Here is a 22,133-nt window from a genome sequence, read left to right as displayed (position 1 = left end):
TGACGTAATTAAAGTGTGAGCTCTATCCCGTCCTGATGTAGGATAGAAATGCTTTTGTCTACATAAAAAAGACTGATGAGAGTTATCTTGCTTTCCTCAGTTCTCACTATCATCTAGGATACAGCAAATTCAAGGTAGGACATGAAATAAAACAGTTACTCCTATAATCTTGAAAACATTTATAGAAATAGAATGTTCAATTTTAATATTATTCCTAAATATATTTTTTTATTTTAATAATAGCCTCTCCCTCTTTAATGGGCCCTTTTTCCTCTACACACACTGTTACTGAACATGTAATTGAGGAGGAACAATTGGTTAAAAATGCATTAAACTGATTTTTGCCAATCCCGGGATCAGTCCCGGGATCCCGGGATTGATATTGGATAATCCCGAAATACCGGGATTGGAAATCAGTCCCGGGATTGACATCCCTAATTACAAATCACATTATGTTGTTAATAGAAATATAAATCTGAGTACCCTACCCTTTTTAAAATTATTTAGTCACTACATGTTTCGGCTGCATTATATAGCCGAATCATTTATCAAGTGATTCACTTATATTCAAACGTAGCCATAAAGAAAAAAAGAAACATTATCTTGTATAATTATGTTTAAATAAGAGGAAATAGATCTTTGATTGTAAGTTTTTATCCATTTAGTAAACAATAATGCTCAAGTTTTTTGATTACAAATATATGGTACCGTAATTTCATCATCGTGGGTACGTATTGTGGTCTGGACACCTTTTTTAGCACTAGATATAGTGTAAAAAGGAATAAACTTGTAAAACTGCCGAAGCTATTATCCAGTTCTGTATAATAAACAAAACTGATAAAAGTTACTATTGGAGTAGTACCTACTAGGGCAATGTCTATTAGACCTACAATTTACCAAAAAATGTTCAGTACCTATTATAATATTTCTCTTAAAAAAATTAATTGGTGTCAGATTGGTAACATCAAGATATTATTCAGACGATGTTTATTGTGTTATTACAACAGTTTTATTGGATATTCCATGAAATGTATTCACTAAATTGTGCAAACTATTTTAAATATCTCAATAAACATTGATCATTTTGGAGAAATATTAATCAATTATTTTAAAAAATATAATCATTGGTAAGGAATAAACAGTACTTGACCACTTATATCTCTGTTATATGACTTAATCAATATATTATTGTTCAAACGCTCTTTTAAATCCTAAATACAAAGTTTGCAAATATTTTAAAGTTTTGCGCTGAACTGTGAACTGTCAAAATATCGATGTGGTATCGATAGAAAGTTGCTATCGACTTTGAAATATTGTTTCGATAGAATTGAAGTGTTTTTTCTATCAAAAGAAGTTTTTAATATAATTAACTTCAGCTTACTTTATTCTTATAAATTGTAGATACTTCAAAACATGTTAAGAAATGACGGTTTCATACAATACTGACATACACTTTTTATATGAAGTGTTTTGAATATAATATAACCTTCACCGACAGTTGGTAGAACTTGTTTAGTCTGTTCTATTTTTCACAATCACGATTTTTCATTTCATTTCATTTTCAGTCAGTTTTTGTAAGTACTCCAAGTTGTTAAGTGTATGTGTTTGTGTGAAACTCTTCTTATCTTGTAACCTGTTGACTTGTGGAATGTATTAGTTATTTAGCTTAGTTAACGTGAGAAATCTACAGCAGGGACATTGCTACTTTCCATTTTTATATGTGAAACTGAACCATCATCCACTCATGATCTTGGACAACTTACAAAAATTTGGGTTTTGCGTAGTTGAGTGATAATTATCATAACTTGGCACTGAATTTTCAAGTTCAGCTCAATCAACAAGGAACTAGTCGTCATTTTACTTGCTGGTAACTTTGTTTTACTTTTTCTTATTGATAGACATTTATATTTATTGGAATAGCCAGTTGGATATTCAACTTTACCGTATAGACAACTAAATTAGCATATTTTGTATCATCTACGATAAGATCTTCAATGACATGTTGTCTGGAGTTGTTATAAGCTTATGAGGTTAAAATGTTATTTCATGTCCTGCAAACGTTGATGAAGCTGTCACCATTTAGACTACATTCTCACTAAAACAACACAACATAACCTAATATTCTTGTTGTAATGTCAAAATTAAGTTATGTCTATTTTTGAAACATACTAATGATGGAAGATGATCCTTAAAGTCTACAAAAAATTCAACTTTAGTATCCTGTAGATGCTGTAGATATTCCATTGAGTAATCTGAATACAGTTATGTATTTATGTTGAATTTTTTATATTAGGCTATTTCCTAAAGAAAACACGATATAAATCTGTCAATAGAAATGCACCTTCTAATAAGTCTTACATAATTTTATGTGTGAAAGTTTCACCCATTCAACACGTCAGTTCCACCTGGTCTCTGACATTGAGTCCTGATTTTAAGAAGAAAGACCGTATCAAACACTTTTCCATGAAATATATAACTTAGTATCGGATTGGCACGTTAAACTGTTGGTCCCGGCCAGTTCTCATGAAATATGGAACGTGTTTCTCGTTACACGATGAACGTTATAATAATTATAGATAATGATAACAATCACCTTTATTCACAATTACTCAAAGTGATAACGTGGTGTTGTGTGGGCACGAAAGCTGTCGGTCCCGGCTGAATAACAATCACCTTTATTCACAATTACTCAAAGTGATAACGTGGTGTTGTGTGGGCACGAAACTGTCGGTCCCGGCTGAATTATGACATTATTTAGGCCCAGTGTCGGTTTAAATTATATGTTTAGGCAAGGTAGAACCTTCCCGGCTGAGTACCCTCACCAACAAAGTGCAATGCGAATTTATTTTTAATAAAATATACATAAAGGAACTTGGGTACCGTAATTTATATAGCCTGAACTGTAGTACATAGGTTGTCCATCTCGGTGAAGTGGTAGAGAGGTGTGAAAACAAGGTTAAATGTTAGAGAGGACTAGAAAGTCCCAACTCCGTCTAATAATGTTGATAATAATAGGTGCCTTGTTTTACTTCTGTCTACATCACTATCACAAATTGCCCTGTATTTAAATATTAAATTTAAATAGTAGGAATGAATATAAATCATAATAACATATCTCAGGTCGTCAGGAAAAGAGTAGAAACTTATAGAATGGATTTGTCATATCTTACCGCATTGTAAACATGATACAAAGGCTTCAGAAACAATTTGATCCCTCTCATTTTAATTTAGTGATCATCGACAAAAAACTTTGAGCAATTTCTTCAAACAGTTCCACGTGGTTTATCAGTAATGTGCTCTTTGAACACTACATAATGTCTAATGTATTATCACAGCTTCATTCAATTCTCCAAGTACCAACTGGGTTACTGATAAAATGTACGGTAGCTGTATTTGTAATCGAACTGTGAATATGTGTTGATGTGACCAGTCTTATCACATTTTTCTTTCAATATTGTTCGAGAAATTGATTCTCAAATAGCTCTGTAAATAGTTCATGAGCTCTGTAAGATGAAAGTTTAAATCTTATCCACATTTGCATAGGCCTATTTTAACAATTCATTCTTATATGAATTTCAACAATATATTTGAATTATCCTTCTTCAATTATCCTCCAAAATGTCCTTTAGTTGTAATTATTATCTCAAGATGAAATAAAAACACATAGATGTTGTCAGTTTTCTACACTTTAATTTGGTACACGACCATGGTTTCGTGACCACACAGGTCACATTTTCAAGCTGACTGAGTCAGCGTGTACCAAATTAAAGTGTAGAAAACTGACAACATCTATGTGTTTTTATTTCATCATGGAACGTTTCTACAAAATCGACCACAACTCAGTTGAAGTATTATCTCAAGGTTAAGGAACCACTAGCCGACAGGCTCGCTTCGCTCGCCTTATCCGGCTTGCCAGGGGGCTCCGCCCCCAGAGATGGGAACAGAATAAATTTTCAATATCCTCCAAAACGTCCTTTAGAAAGCTGCAATCACCTCGAGATGTAGGTACCAGTAGCACTAAATGAGGTTCATTTATCTATCTAGGTCTATTTAAAGACCTAAATTATCCTCCAAAATATGTTGATTTACTGAAATACTAGTAGTTCTGTGAACAGTAGACCTCACGCAGTATTCTCATCCACAAGTACCCGATTGAAACTATAAGCTGCGTACACATATTCGCGCTTCCAACCAGCACCGAGCACGCTCCTCCCTCGTACCGCCCTCGTACCACCATCGAACCACAGTCGCACCGCCCACGCACCCATCATGAACGTTATGGAAGATGTTAGATCTTCTCGCGTTCCCCGGTCGAACCACTGTTGCTCGCCGGTCGATCATTAATCGCTCTGCTGGAGTGACGTTTGGTTGCGGAGCAGAGCGACAGTCTGTACGCACCTTTAGACTGGCTTCTCCACACATCTGTGTAATCACTTGTCAGCTGATTTATGATGAATAATTCCATAGTCTGATTTTTACTCTAATATTGGCGTATGAATGAGGCTCCTTTTTCCTTTTATATTATCCTTGAAATGCAAAATTTCCAAAAACCTGTATATACATCGACGCGCAATTAAAAAAGGAACATACCTGTCAAATTTCATGAAAATCTATTACCGCGTTTCGACGTAAATGCCCAACATATAAACATTCAAACATTTAAACATAAGGAGAAATGCCAAACCGTCGATTTGAATCTTAGACCTCACTTCGCTCGGTCAATGAAATGCATACAAAAGAAAGGCTTCAACTAATTCATAATATTTAACTGTACATTTTGATCAGTTAACATAATGAGATGCTAACTTGATCGAGCCAAGTTCATTGTACAGACTTGTGATCATGTTAAGCTCCATAAATGGAAATTCTGTGACATAATCGTTTTTCTATCTTGATATTCAAATTTTCAAAATCCTCATTATTCAAGCAATATCTGGCATCAAACTGGTGAAGAATGAGCTTGAAAACTGAAGACTTTCAAATATTTTTCAGTCTCATACGTTTGCAAAACTCAGTTACACAAACATCAACTCATCAATAATTAATGGATTTGTACAGATTTTAATTTCATGAGGTGATGTCATGGTGTCAAAGAGTGATAGATTTTAGTTTCGCGATATTCAGTGACGTGTATAGTTTCAATTTATTAAAGTCTTAATTTTGTTTTATCGATTTATTTGGTTATTTCCCCATATAAAGTACGGCAGGATTCATGAAGGCTCAAAACTAAATGTAAGCCAACCTTGTGTGTGACCACCCTTCTATAATGAGGTTCATGTCATACAATAGCAATCTGTGATTAATATTGGTGTTGCTATCCTTGTCTATCATTCGATGAAGCTGATAGCGCTATCTTTTTCTAGCTTCACAACGTTTCCACACCGTTTTTCAACAATGTAGATTTATAATTAAGTAACAAAATATTCAATCTCAATTATAAAAAATATTATTTTATCATTTAAAAATCTTTTCTTGACGAATAAAATATAATCGATTATTTAAAACGAGAATGAACATTTAATATCACATCAGATATATCAATATCAGCTTCCCTCTAAAGAAGGCAGAGAATCGGCAACTCTGTTCTTCTATCTTTCTTCATTTTCATTATAACGTGGACCTCACTATAGTTGATTAGCTTTCCCCTTCATAAATGCTAAATCATTTGTCAATGACAATGAATTCAGAAATTGGAAGCATTATTAAATCAGCAATCAACTGAAATTACATTTGGAAATACGGTTTAAAAATTCACTTATCGTGAATGGGAATACGGTATCAATATTCACTTATCGTGAATATTCTTACAGCTTATTTAAGGTTTAGAACTTGAATGAACATCAATTATTTTCTCACAAAGACGTCTATGATGTTGAACGTTTTCAGAAATCTTGAAAATTTTGTTTCATTTTATTTATTTATCACATTGTGTACACATACTTAACATGAGGAAAGGCACAACAGGCTCATGCCCAAAACTGTCCCATTTCCAATTTATACTATATAGTCCAAATCAAAAAGTTGGTTATGTCACTCTCACTTTTCAAAATACAATTTACGCTCTTCAATACTCAGATAAACGAGCAAATTTTGAATCAAATAGATACTATTAGAGTCTAGAATCGAAAAATCTAAAACAGTAACTTAATAATTATTATTCAAAAAGTCTAAATCTTGAATGAAACTAGAAATTTTTAAGCTAAAAACTTCACACTTTACGAAAAACCACAGCTGATTTGAATTTTGATGGAAAATTTAAAGAAAATTTAATTATTGCTAATTTAAAAGCTGGTTCATGGTGACTATTCTTTAATGTATAGTGTGGTCAAAATTATGACTGTATTTGATTAACATTGGTGTTGCTATCCTTGTCTATCATTTGACAAAGCAGATAGCGCTATCCTTTTCTAGCTCTGCAACGTTAAAAGATCGCTTTTTAACCATGCAAAAATGTGCGGTAATTAATTAACAACGTTTCTATCTCAACAATTACAATCTCAACCTCTAGACTGTGTATTCCAAATAAATTTTTAACCTGGATTATATTTAAATAAATTATGAAATTATTTAATCATTGACAAAAATATATTCTTGACGAATAAAATAAAATCAATTATTTTAAACAAGAATGAACAGTTATATTACATCAGATACACCGGTATCAGCTATCCTCTATAGAAGGCAGTGGCAAAGCAGAGAATCAGCAACACTGTTCCCCCATCTTTCTCCACTGCCATTATAACGTGGACCTCACTATAGTCATACTGAATGCCATGTATATAATTACAATGCCAAACATTCCAGAAGCGGCCTTTCATATTTGCGAAAGCTTGCATCGCTCAATCATTAAGAGAATTATCCAGAAGCGAAAGATGAAAGGTATTACTATTCTTGCTATAGATTACGAAACTCGCCTTGTATGAATTGGATGGATGTCTCCATCACTTTCTTTCCATACGTCAGTGCTCAAAAAATATACCTATATAAATTTGTGTTTGTGATGGTGCGTACGAAAGTGCAACGCCGCTGGGAGGCACCTATATTCTATGGATATATTTATTTAGTGCTGTGTGTGTGAGTACGTGTGCTCTATAACTATAACTATAACCACTATTATATAGATATATTTATTTAGAGTTGTGTACTGTACAACCAGTTATAGTCTGGTATACTATATCACTACCTCCGTAAACAAAGCCGTATAACATTCGTGTGACGTCAGCACAGGTAGGGCTCCTACACCAATAAAAACACCAGCTGATATAGATCAACTGAAATCAACAAATTTTCATTGGTGTAGGAGCCCTACCTGTGCTGACGTCACACGAATGCACTACGGCTTTGTTTACGGAGGTAGTGACTATATCCAGGGTCAATAGTGAGGTCCAAGTTATAATGGCAGTGGAGAAAGATAGAAGATCAACGTTGCCGATCCTCTGTCTTGTCAATGCCTTCTATATACGCTCGCTGATACAGGTTTATTGATGTAATATTAACTGTTCATTCTCGTTTTAAACAATCAATAATTATATTTCATTAAGCAAGAAATTATATTTTTCAATTATTTCATTTCATTTTATTTTCACACTAGCTGATATAGATCAACTGAAATCAACAAATTTTTATTGGTGTAAGAGCCCTACCTGTGCTGACGTCACACGAATGCACTACGGCTTTGTTTACGGAGGTAGTGACTATATCCAGGGTCTATAGTGAGGTCCAAGTTATAATGGCAGTGGAGAAAGATAGAAGATCAACGTTGCCTATCCTCTGTCTTGTCAATGCCTTCTATATACGCTCGCTGATACAGGTTTATTGATGTAATATTAACTGTTCATTCTCGTTTTAAACAATCAATAATTATATTTCATTAAGCAATAAATTATATTTTTCAATTATTTCATTTCATTTTATTTATTCTTAGACAATAGATACAATGCAGGTAAAAACAACAGGCATTCGCCCAAAACTGCTTTAAACCTTAATTTGGAATACACGGTCTAGAGGTTATGTAAATAATAACTTAATTCACAAACTATTTTGAGTCCAAAAAAATGTATGTATTACAATAATTTTGGATTTATCAGATTAATTAATTTCAAAATACAAATCCAAACCAAAATCTTCCTTCACAATCACAAAAAATGTTAAAAATTTCACTTAAATCCACAAATTATACTCATAATGAAGAAGCAATATTTTGATGATTAATTATTAATTCTACATTGTTAAAAGACGATCTGGCAACAGGGCAAAGCGAGAAAGAGATAGCGCTATCCGATTTGTTGAATGATAGACAAGGATAGGAATACCATTGCTACGGCTCGGCCTTTCAATGAGTGACATTCTCTACTTTCCATAAACTAGTTGATGAGTTAACTAGTTGATGAATTGGACGTTGATCAATCAAGGCTTTATCATGACAGGTTGCAACTGTACTATAGTGAGGTCCACGTTATAATGGCAGTGTTCGATTAGCAATGGTATTGCTATCCTTGTCTATCATTCAACAAATCGGATAGCGCTATCTCTTTCTCGCTTTGCTCTGTTGCCAGATCGTCCTTTAACAATTTAAAATTAATAATTAATTTACAAAATATTCAATCAACTGATAGAGAAGGTTTCCGCGTTAGAGTGAGGTGTGGAGAAGGATTGTAGAACAGCGTTGCCGATTCTCTGCCTTGTCACTGCCTTCTATAATAGAGAATCTGATTTATTCATTTGTCTCTGTTTCTAGAATCTCTTGAGGTGCGTACAGATATACGCGCCGCGAACATTTCACTTTTAATCAGCTGATGCCAAGCTTTTTATATCTGTATCTTACCGTTTCTGTAAAAATTCAGATATAGTCAGCAGATTAAAAGTGAATTGCTCATGTTTTGCGACGCGTATATCTGTACGCACCTTTATGATTTAATAACAAACGTTTGTAATTGATATGAAATATTTAAAATTGTAATCAACCCATTTTGTTACCTAGGAAAATCCTTCAAATTCTTTTATCCTCTACAGCTGATATTGACACATTTTTAGGAGGTCATCAGAGAAAAGTGGCAGTGAGAGCCCTATCATTAATTTTTTGTGACTGTGTAATTCATTTACAATGATCAAGTATTTCCGGTTTTGAAAAATACAGTTTGTGATATATAATTAGTATCAAATTGATTGTTGCATAAAGTTTGCAATACTTCTCTCATTCACTCACCATTAAACTGGATTCGACAATATAATTCCCATGTAGTCTAATGGGGCTATTCATACTGGCTCGGTCGGGCTGAGTGTGAATAGTTGCATTAGAACTCATGGGATTTATATTTTCACTGTACCGGGCGCCTACACTGATACTGATATATGAGGAATCCCATATCATAGTATATCATTCCCATATGGGAATCCAGCTTAATACTGTAATGTGTACCAACGAAGTTCAGTGATGTTGAAGCTCTACTTAAAGACTGGAAACCATAGAATCAAATTAATTATTATTATTATTAGACGAAAATCCCAAATAAATGCTGTAATTCACCCCGAAGACTTCTGCTACTACAAATATTGACAACAGGATAAAACTCTAGATGGAAATTCGATGAGCGCTACTATTCAAAAATTAGATAAGGATCAAATTAGTTCTAGCAAAAATATAAAAGAGGTAATATTGCTGTAATTACAAGGCTTAACCTATTTCGGACTATGTGTAACCTTATCTAAATTTGGGAGAGGAATAGCACAAGTTTACCTTATTTTTCTCTCCTTATCATTTTGATGATGTATTTAATGTATCAATCAATAAAGACTTCACTTGTTCAGCTTGACTTGCTAGTTTCACTTTTTGTGTAGTTGAGAAGTTGATATTGTGGTAATTATTCATATTGAATGAAAAGACTAAGAAATTGTCAAAATCAGTGGTTTTTTGACAATTTCTTAGTCTTTTTCATTCAAAATCAATAAATAATTATTATCACTGTATCCCACTTGAATTATTGGTCGGAGTTAAATTGAATCTTCATTAACAGTTTAATAGAAAGCCTGTACTGAACTTGAATCCATTAAATCTAGCCTACAATAATGTCATCACAGATTTATATTCTTAATAATACAGCATCTTCCTATTCATGTTGCATATTGTAATTTAAGGCCCCCGTGCTTTGTCAAAGGAAAACAAGAGAACTTTTATTTTCAATTTTTTAAGACTAAAAGCAAATTGAATGAAAGTTTAAATAGACCTTGTATTGTAGCTAGCTATGAATTCAACTCATATATACTTATGTACTCATTTACTTATATATACTCAACTTATGTTCTCAATGATTCTACACTTGAAATAGATGGTAACATTTTGTTAGATCTCATGTAATACTTTATTGATTTATACAATAAGTACATAATCAAAAATGATAGGGAGAGAAAAAATAAGGTAACCTTGTGCTATTCCTCTCCCAAATTTAGATAAGGTTACACATAGTCCGAAATAGGTTAAGTCTTCATCAGTTGTTCGTTCACTTCACAGAATTTTTAGTCCTCAATTATTTTAACAAAGTAGATTTTTAAATTTAGATGCTTCAAAACCAAACATAGAAGAAATATTTCACATTATTATCACTAAAATAGGAAATATTCACATTTTAAAGAAATAATTTTGCAGGACCAAAATACAAACATAATATTCTTGAACTTAATATTCTTGACGCGTTTACCTAGGCACAGAGCTGAATGTAGAAAATAAAATGTCTGAAGAAATAAACAAACGAATAGTCAGTGGAAATAGAGCATATTTTGCAAATGTTAAAATAATTAAGTCCAAGCTGATAACACGTGACACTAAAATAAAACTCTATAAAACAGTAATCAGGCCAGTAGTTACATATGGCAGCGAAGCATGGACATTCACTGTAGCCGATATATCCGCACTTAGAGTCTTTGAAAGGAAAATCATCCGAAGAATTTTTGGACCAGTTCGGCAAGATGAAACATGGAGAATAAGAAGCAACAGAGAGATAAACAATATCCTCCAAAACCAGGACATAGTTCGTTTCATCAAATCACGAAGAATAAGCTGGCTGGGACACGTCTGGAGAATGGAGCAGAACAGACTTAGAGACAACTGCTTGAGGGTGAAATTTTCCAAGTAAGAAGAAGAGGGAGACCCAGGAGAAGGTGGCTGCAGGATGTTGAACGAGATCTGAATAGAATGGGGATTCGAGGATGGAGAAGGATGGCGAATGACCGGAACGAGTGGAGGCGAGTGACGGAGGAAGCCAAGGCCCACCCAGGGCTGTAGTGCTAAGAAACAACAACAATATTCTTGCGGGTACAGCACCTTTTTATCATTATTTTATTACTTCAGAGAGAGAAACAAGTGCAATTTGAATAGTTTCTTGTGTAAATTATTTGCTATTTATTATATATTTTGGGACCAAAAATACCTGCGTTTGAAAATGTTGACGAAGCATACCTTTTTTGCACAAGTTTCTAATTTAAATTTGATTAATTTAGGAACGATTTAGACCTCACTATAAAAATCTATAAAATTTTTCTACAAAATCTACAAATTCCCTAAATACGTCGCACATGCTCAGAAAGTTTGATATAGATCACTTAATTTATGATTATTGGTGGTTTTATTTAGACTATTAGATAATTAGGTAGCTAAAATCCTAGATTTCATTAGCCTCAAGGTTAATTCATTATTTTCTTTTGAGATGGCAGCCAATCTTTTTTCCCATTTGTTTGACAACCTCCTTATGGCCTTGTGATGATAGACAAGGTGTGCTAACATCATCAAACTCATAGTGAGGTCCACGTTATAATGGCAGTATTTGATTAACATTGGTGTTGCTATCCTTGTCTATCATTAGACAAAGCAGAAAGCGCTATCCCTTTCCACCTCCTTTCCTTTCCTATTCCCTGATATTTTTCTCAACAACGTAGAAATATGATTAATTAACAAAATATTAAATCTCAATTATGAAAATGCATTATTTAATCAATGAAGAATATATTTTATCAACGAATAAAATATAATTGATTATCTTAAACAAGAATGAACAGTTAATGTTACATCAGATATACCGGTATCAGCTATCCTCTACAGAAGGCAGTGGCAAGACAGAGAATCGGCATCGCTGTTTTCCTATCTTTCTCCACTGCCATTATAACGTGGACCTCACTACAGCAAAGAATAAAAATCTTCGCGATATTTGGTAGCGCGCAATCGGTTTCACCTTGAAATTTATTGACTTATCTCAAAATCTAAATTCCTGAAAAAATTGTGAATTAAAAAACTAATCGATCTCATCGCTCGTTTTGGTGTTAAAATTATCAGCTTCTGATCATAGACAAATCAGAATTTTATAAGAATGTAGCAGGTAACCTGTGCTCCGCAACGGTTTGATTACTAACTTGACTTACTGAAATCTTGAAGAAATTAAAAAACGCCTATGACCGCAAGGGTCTATTTGAAAACTTGACAAACTGAAAACTTGACCGATTATGAAGAGCTTAAAATAGGCATAGAAGCATCCTTGGTATTTTAAGAATCTATATGCAAAATTTCAATATATCAGTCCAGTAGTTCAGACGTGATGATGCGTCTTTCTTCAATTTCCTATCCCGTAGGTGTTAAAGCCAATTCTTTCCTTTATTATATTATAACTAACTAAATCTTCAGTCTCTAGCAGAATAGGCAAATCTTTCCTGTTAAAAAGTTGTTTTTCTTTCAGTCGTTCTAGTGATTAACTTTTAGGAATTTCGTTTTTATTCTGTACTTTATACTGAATATCATCATTCTATTGTATTCGGTTTTTAATCAAATCAAATTCAAAATTTCTAGTTTATTTATTTCTGGACTGAAAAGTGGACTCAAATCAATTCAAGTGGATAGCATAACATATATTTTTTATTCATTCATAACTCTACCTTCATTGTATTATCATTCATCCCTTCATCATCACCTAGGCTTAAAATACTTCTAGAAAGTCGCCTTTGTAAAATAATAAATAATAAATAATAAATAATAAAATAAATAATAAATAATAATAATAAATAAAAATAATAAATAATAAATAATAATAATAAATAATAAATAATAAATAATAAATAATAAATAATAAATAATAAATAATAAATAATAAATAATAAATAAAAATAATAAATAATAAATAATAAATAATAAATAATAAATAATAAATAATAATAAATAATAAATATAATAAATAATAATATAATAAATAATAAATAATAAATAATAAATAATAATAATAAATAATAAATAATAAATAATAAATAATAAATAATAAATAATAATAAATAAAACTGAACTCAGAAAGTGAACCTGAACGATGTGAAAGTGAAACTTATCTCACAGTTTTTGAACTCTCCATCTTTTGGATATTTTTTCCTATTAAGTAATAGTAGTAAGAAGTCAGAAAAATTTAAATTCCAACAATTAACAATTGTTTTATGTAGGTCAATAGTTACATGCTGATAATTTCACTCAAAACTACATGAGTCTGCTATTTGTACTTTTGTATAGATAATCTTGAATTATAACTTGAGTACTTTCTGTTTCAAATATTTCTATCATGCTGATAGAAGATTGCCTAATACTATTTTGTAGAGCTTTTACCTATCCATGTTCATATAGTAATGGGAGTATTTGATAACATTGGTGTTGCTATCCTCGTCTAACATTCGACAAAGCAGATAGCTCTATCCTTTTCTAGCTCCTCTATTCTGATAAAAGATCGTTTACTCCACTTATCATCTGATTTAGTATTTCACTTCATGATATAGGATATTGAAGTCTTCAAATCAAATCAAATCACTTTTATTTTGACATCATCATAAATTACACTTTACATTGTGTAAAATTTTGTAGATACTAAACTTATCAACTAGGATTTAACAAAACAAAATAATTTTGTCTTTATTCTATGTTACAGATTCTATGTGAATTCTAAATGCATTGCATGATTTTTTATTATCTTAATATTCCTTGCAAACCTTTAAAATAGAAAAAAAAACAGTAAATTCGAATAAAATATTAATTTATTGCTAAATTGCAGTCACTGGGCCATGGAAGCGGCGAAATAATTATGACCAATAAATCGAGTCTAGAGTAATAAAGTGGCGGAAATCTAGTTCATTATCGATTCCTCGCAAACGGAAATTGAAAAAATGTAACCAAGCTTCTGATTTAATGATGATTCAACAGATTTTTCGCATTTTTGTGGTCAACGTGTCATTTTAAATCTGTTTTCGCTGATTCATAGGTTGAAATAAATTATGTTTCAATTTCTTAATTCATTAAAATTTTAATAGTTTTCGAAGTCAGTTGATTAGTTCTCAAATTATGATGATCTGCTTTTTAGGAAGTCGAAGTTATTGTGAGCCCCACGTTATAATGGCAGTGGAGAAAGATAGGGGGACAGCGTTGCCGACTATCTGCCTTGCCACTGCCTAGCTAACAGGCCAAACACTGACTTACGTCGGCGTCCTGAAACTCTCGACCACTGTAATAGGCCCTGACCTTCAAGCTCTCTCAAATGCACACAATTCTAACTGCTTCACCCGTGCTGGTAGCTTGTTGGCAGACCCTTGCGGAGCACGGGTTACCTGCTAGAATTTAATAAACCAATAACAGTTGATACACCAATATTTTCCACGAATAAAATAGTTATTTGTGCAACTAGTGCGCAAAGTGACAGTTTGCTGCACCGAAAGAAACGTTTACGCCCGAGCCGTAGGGGAGGGCGGAATGGTTTGTTGAGTGCAGCAGAGGTACTTTGCGCACGTATTTCACATTAAGTTTTTCCTACAGTTACCATTGAATATGAAAAGTGGGTAATTATGGGTAAAATTGTCTGAAATGCATCAAATGTTTTTCTGTGTAATTTTATTATTGATAAAAACCTTAATTTATTGTCAAATTGAATAAAAATGTTGTCCTTGGTTATAATATCTACTTAATAATTAGCGCGTTGTGCTTCGTTGCACCTCTGCTCAGTATAGCAGCCACAGCAGTCACTGTTACCAACTTCATTTTGATTTTGCTGCACTGTTGCTCCATATAACCTACTAAGTATTTTGCGTTGCCATGTTGCAAATCTGGAGTTCAGAAAAATTTTTCCCGCACTAGAGCGGAAAAGTGATTCTTTGCGTTCTGTAATCAGTGCAGCAATGGCCACTTTTCAACGTAACTGTAGGAAAATGAATTATTCTTCTTTTATATGCCGGCTCCGCGACGGAGATTGGCGATCATCAATGCAATTTGGATTCTATTGACTGCAGCTCGGAACAGAGATGTTGAGTCAATGTTGAACCACTCTCTCAGGTTCTTTAACCAGGATGTTTTCCTTCTTCCAGGCCGGCGTCTTCCTTCAATCTTGCCCTCCATGATCAACTGCAGGAATCTATACTGCAGAAAAATGAGTTAGCGTTAAATATTTATTCCACAATAGCATGAATATCATCTGTGAGGTCCACGTTATAATGGTAGTGGAGAAAGATAGGAGAACAACGTTGCGGATCCTCTGTCTTGTCAATGCCTTCTATAGACGGTAGCTGATACAGGTTTATTGATGTAATATTAACTGTTCATTCTCGTTTAAAATAATCAATTATATTTTATCTAGCAAGAAATTATATTTCTCAATAATTTCATAATGAATTCTCATAATCAAGATGAAATATTTTGTTGATTAATTATAAATTCTACATTGTTAAAAGACGATCTGGCAACAGAGCAAAGTGGGAAAGAGCTATCGCTATCCGCTTTATTGAATGATAGACAAGGATAGCAATACAATTGCTAATCAAACACTGCCATTATAACGTGGACCTCTCTATAACTAAATAAATAAATAACGACTAAGGCTTTCTTTAATTATGAATTCTACATCCTTAAAAGACGATCTGGCAATAGAGCAAAGCTAGAAAGAGATAGTGCTATCCGCTTTGTTGAATCATAGACAAGGATAGCAATACCATTGCTAATCAAACACTGCCATTATAACGTGGACCTCTATAACTAAATAAATAAATAACGACTAAGGCTTTCTTTAATTATGAATTCTACATTGTTAAAAGACGATCTGGCAATAGAGCAAAGCGAGAAAGAGATAGTGCTATCCACTTTGTTGAATGATAGACTAGGATAGCAATACCATTGCTAATCAAACACTGCCATTATAACGTGGACCTCTCTATAACTAAATAAATAAATAACGACTAAGGGTTTCTTTAATTATGAATTCTACATTGTTAAAAGACGATCTGGCAACAGAGCAAAGCGAGAAAGAGTTAGCGCTATTCGCTTTGTTGAATGATAGACAAGGATAGCAATACCATTGCTAATCAAACACTTCCATTATAACGTGGACCTCACTATAGTATTCAATGAACCAACAATAATTAATACACCAATATTTTCCACGAACAAAAATGAATTTTCGTTAAATATTTATTCCATAATAGAGTGAAGATGAATAGTATTCAATTAACCAATAATAGGTGATAAACCAATATTTTCCACGAATAAAAATGAATTTGCGTTGAATTTATTCCATAATAGAATGAAGATCATCTAGATCTACCTACACAGTAGCAGAATAATTAGTAGAGCCTTGAAAAGAATGAGAATGCAATGATTCTGAGAAGGTCAATTATTCCAGAGAGTTTTTTTTTTTCAACAGGTCAAACCGAGCAGGGTGTTGATTGCATGAAGTAAATCCACTTGAAGATCGCGTGTCGTGTTCATTTCAAGTTTAGTGTTGGGCCAATGTCAATAAATGACTGAAGGTGAAATTGGTTAAAGCTGAATCCCCACTAAACAGTGTCAGTGAACGTCTCCGGTACAGTGAAAATATGATTTCCATTTGTTCTAATGGGACAGTTCACACTCAGCCCGACCGACCGAGTGTGAATAGTCCCATTACAACTCATGGGAATTATATTCTATTCTTGAGGAATGAAATAGAGCCTTGTGTGTGGTCGATAGGAGAGGTTCTGATGAGAAATCACGCACAAGCCTAGAACTTTTGAGGGCATCACCCTCATAAAAAGAAAAAGATTTACAAGACTACAAGACAAAATTTAAAAATCTACTTTGTGAAAATAATTAAGGACTGGAAATTTTGTGAAGTGAACAACTTCAAGACAACCTATTTCAGACTATGTGAAACCTTATCTAAATTTGGGAGAGGAATAACATAAAGTTACGGTATTTTTTCTCTCCCCATTATTTTGGTGATGTACTTATTGTATGAATTAATAACGAATAAAAGAATAAATCTGCTCTGTAGCTTTTGGTGGGTTTATAGCAACCAGGAGGTAATTATTTTGAAGCACATTATTTTAGTGGGGTCCACATTACTAGTAGTTCTGTGAACAGTAGACCTCACGCCGTATTCTCATCCACAAGTACCTGATTGAAACTATAGACCTTTATGGAAATACAGCAATAGACTGGCTTCTCCACACATCCGTGTAATCACTTGTCAGCTGATTTATGATTAATAATTCTATAGTCTGATTTTTACTCTAATATTGGCGTATTAAGGAGGCTCCTTTTTCCTTTTATATTATCCTTGAAATGCAAAATTTCCAAAACCTTGTATGTACGTCGACGCGCAATTAAAAAAGTAACATACCTGTCAAATTTCATGAAAATGTATTACCGCGTTTCGCCGTAAATGCGCAACGTATGAAAATTTAGGGCCGTTTGCAAAGTGACGGTTTAAACTAAATTTCATTTTAAACTGGATTAAATCCGTATCACGTCTAGTTTGTTATAATGTGTTTCATTTTGAGTTTAAGCCACCAGCTGATTAAATTCAGTTTAAGCTTCGACTGTGCAAACGGCCCTAAAACATTTAAACATTAAGAGAAATGCCAAACCGTCGACTTGAATCTTAGACCTCACTTCGCTCGGTAAATAAAGGCAGTAATTGATTAACATCGGGGTTGCTATCCTTGTCTATCATTCGACAAAGCAGATAGCGCTATCCTTTTCTAGCTCCACCAGATCGTTTTTCAACAATGTAGAAATATAGTTTATAAACAAAATATTTAATTCTCAATTTTGAAAATTTAAATCGTTGAAGAATATTATTTCTTGATGAATAAAACGTCATTATTTCAAACAAGAATGAACAGTTAATATCGCATCAGATACACCGGTATCATCTACCCGCTATACAAGGCAGTGGAATGGCAGAGAATCGGCATCGCTGTTCTCCTATCTTCCGCCACTGCCATTATAACGTGGAAGCATGTGGAACCATTACTATAGGAAACATGTGTGTGAGATGTGACGTAGGTAATTTTCCTTCTCTCTCTTCCTTCCTATGAACCGGTTGGAAGCCAGTTCTATTATATTATGTTGAGCCATCGCCGGATATGTGCACTAAGTGAGGTCCACGTTATAATGGCAGTGGAGAAAGATAGGAGAGCAGCGTTGCCGATTCACTGCCTTGCCACTGTCTTCTATAGGGAATAGATGATACTGGTATATCTGATTTGTGATATTAACTGGTCTTTCTTGTTGAAAATTATCAATCATATTTTGTTTGTCTAGAAAATATATTTTCCAATGATGATTCACTAATGAATTTTCATTTTTGAGATTGTATATTTAGTTAATTAATATATTTCTACATTGTTAAAAACTATCTGGGAACAGTGCGGTGGTGGTAGAGGATAGAGCCACCTGCTTTGTCGAACGATAGACAAGGATAGCAACACGGATGTTGATCAAATACTGCCATTATAACGTGGACCTCACTAAACTTATCAACTTCAGAATTACCTCATGGTTGCAACAAGCCCGCCAAAAGTTATAGCGTTGATCTGAGAGGGTGATGTCCTTAGGAGCTCTAGAAAATAACTGTTCATTTTGAGCTGTAGATATTATCTGTTCATTTTTGTTTAAAATAGAAGAATATGATTTATTTGTCATAAATGTTTATTATTCAATGATTGAATAATACATTTTCATGGATGTGGTTGAATGGGGTCCTCCTAGAGGCAGTGTTGTTTTAGACGTCTCCTCCTTGCTTTATAATGTTCTGTGTTTCATTATTGATTGTGACGATTCGATGTTGCGAAGCTTGTTTTTTATGCAACTCACTAAACTAGTAGTTCAGTGAACAGTAGACCTCGCGCAGTTATAAACCACAATCTCCTCCAATACTGTCCACCAGAGTAAATTCTGTCCTGTCGTGTCGTGTCGGCGAGATATCGGTGTATAAACTGTTTGGGTTGTTGTATCGACAATGCTAACAATTTCATGTAAACAGCTATGCTACTATCATTAAAAGCTTACCGAGTTGAAAGCAGAGAAAAGTCGGGAAAAATACTATGCTACGGATGCCTTACTGCATGCAATTAATAGTCCACACAACAGCTGATTTTTTAACTAAGTTACATTGAGATATTAAATTGCATGCGGCATTATATGCAATTAATAATACAATGATTTATGATGAATAATTCTATAGTCTGATTTTTACTCTAATATTGGCGCATGAAGGAGGCTCCTTTTCCTTTTGTATTATCCTTAAAATGCAAAATTTTCAAAAAACCTTGTATATAAGTCGACGCGCAATTTAAAAAGGAATTTTCCTGTCAAACTGCACGAAAATCAATTACCGCGTTTCGCCGTAAATGCGCAACATATAAACACATTAAGAGAAATGCCAAACCGTCGACTTGAATCTTAGACCTGAATTCGCTCGGTCAATAAATGAAATTTGATTGATTGATTGAATGTTATGCTAATTGATTATGTTCCTACATTGTTGAAAAACTATCTGGGAACAGTGCGGGGTCGGCAGAGGATAGCGCCACCTGCTTTGACGAATGATAGACAAGGATAGCAACACCAATGTTGATCACATACTGCCATTATAACGTGGAAGTGTGCGCAAGCAAGTGTGCTTAGTGCATGTCCTCGCTGCCTCTAGGCCGGCAGGTAGGTCTGGTGATGACCTTGACCTGATCCACGCTGCAGATGACCTTCAAACTAGGTCTACTCCAACTGTCTGCTTTGCTTGAATGGAAAAATTTGAGGTTATTTGTAAGGAGGAGTTGAATCTCACCATAGATAATAGATGAGAAGATATCCCATGGTATAGGTCGTTTATGTTCCTAATTTCAAGCAGATTTTTTGTCAACTCAAGCCAATTACTGTCTACTACCATTGATAAAATATAAGAAGATATCCCATTGTATAGGTCGTTTATGTTCACAATTCTAAGCCGATGTTTTGTCAACTCAAGCCAATTACTGTCTACTACCATTGATAAAATATAAGAAGATATCCTATTGTATAGGTCGTTTATGTTCCTAATTTCAAGCAGATTTTTTGTTAACCCAAGTCAATTACTGTCTACTACCATAGATAAAATATAAGAAGATATCCCATGGTATAGGTCGTTTATGTTCCTAATTTCAAGCAGATTTTTTTTTAACTCAAGTCAATTACTGTCGACTACTGTCTATCATTACTGTGTTGTTGGTGTGAGGGTGTAAGAACAGCACAGTATGAGAGGTTACCAGCGTCACATAGCTTCACCAAAACCAACTACTAGGACTATCGGCTTGGGTTAACATTGAAAATTGGAACATCAATTAAACGCCTTACACCATGTGATATATTCTTGTACTATCTCTCACAGAGTAGTTTTCCAAGATCTAGAGTTTGTACTGTAGAGCACTTTGATACAATAGCTATAGTGAAGTCCATGTTATAATGGCAATATCTGATTAACATTGGTGTTGCTATCCTTGCCTTGGATGAGGGTGATACCCACATGAGCTCCAGACTTGTGCGTGATTTTCCATCACCACGTCTCCTATCCCCCACACATAATTCTAAGGCTCATAAGAACATAATCCTCAGGAAAAACTTCATCAAATAAATAGCTGAATTGTGTGTTGTGCTGTGCTGAATAGTTGAGCTATGTTTTTATTTATTAATTTACAAAGGCAAAACTTTCTACAAGTATTTTAAGCCAAGGTGATAATGGGGGGATGAATGCTAATTAAAACGTTTCTATTTATGACTAGCAGTTAACCCGTACTCCGCAAGGGTTTAATTAAAAGGGTTCAACTTGATAAACTGAAAACTTGACCTACTGAAATCGTGAAGAATTTAAATTAGGCCTATAACCATCCTCGGTGAATTGAGAACCAATATGTAAAATTTCAAGTTGTTAAGTCCAGTAGTTGAGACGTGATGATGCGTCTTTCGTGAATTTCCTATCCTGTACGTGTATAAGCCAGTTCTTCCTACTTCCCTTTAGTATAGTATGGATTATAGATATAGATGATTTCATGAATGAAAGATGAATAGCTAAAAATGAAACTTGAGAATGAATAGCGGAAATGAAATGAGAGAGAAATGAAACTTCACTTTTTGTGTAGTTGAGAAGTTGATATTGTGGTAATTATTCATATTGAATGAAAAAGACTGAGAAATTGTCAAAAAACCACTGATTTATTGATAATTAGAAAGACCGGTTTCGGTTATTACACCATTGTCAATCTCTGATAAACTCCAGAGATTGACAAGTTTATCAGAGATTGACAATGGTGTAATAACCGAAACCGGTCTTTCTAATTATCAATAAATCAGTTGTTTTTTGACAATTTCTCAGTCTTTTTCATTCAAAATGAAACTTCAATTAACTGTTGATTTCAATGTACCTAGACTACATTACATGTTTCTAAAACTTTCATGTTCTAGGTACATTGTTTTAATCTATACTAAGAACCTTCTTGCTCCTCACAACATAGTCTTGTTCAAGCACAATGGCTCAAGTAGGAATCATGCTCAGGGAAAAACTACAATCATCAAGATAATACTATACCTACAAGTGTCAGAGCTCTCTATACATAAATTCGCCATTACTAGGATCAAACAGTCAGGTCAATGTCAACAAAACTTAATGACATGATGGTTACAGTTGATGTGGAATTTGACAGGGGACTGCTTTTATAGTTGAGAGGCTCTTGAGTGATAAACAGTGTCAAGATCAGTTGACTAACGTTTCAATTGTTTTGTATTTACCCATCAACAGTATAATAAACCTTTGTAGTTTCAGACAATTCAATTATTGTTGGTGTAGGATTGA

The 22,133-nt window shown here is 33.7% G+C and overlaps 1 protein-coding gene across 2 annotated transcripts in view; it reads left to right on the top strand.

The window, feature by feature from the left end:
* The first annotated feature begins 1,551 nt into the window (after nucleotides 1–1,551).
* The window catches only part of LOC111051254 (NADPH--cytochrome P450 reductase), an 87,683-nt gene continuing 67,101 nt past the window's right edge, over nucleotides 1,552–22,133 (top strand). Inside the window, exon 1 of one of the 2 annotated variants that reach the window (XM_039436947.1) lies at nucleotides 1,552–1,867. The gene's annotated coding sequence lies outside the window, so the exon portion shown is untranslated. The remainder of the gene's footprint in view (nucleotides 1,868–22,133) is intronic. The other variant, XM_039436945.1, reaches the window with a different exon arrangement.

Source organism: Nilaparvata lugens, chromosome 10 (genome assembly GCF_014356525.2).
Source record: "Nilaparvata lugens isolate BPH chromosome 10, ASM1435652v1, whole genome shotgun sequence".
Lineage (NCBI taxonomy): Eukaryota > Metazoa > Arthropoda > Insecta > Hemiptera > Delphacidae > Nilaparvata > Nilaparvata lugens.
This window is presented reverse-complemented; position numbering and strand designations above follow the sequence as displayed.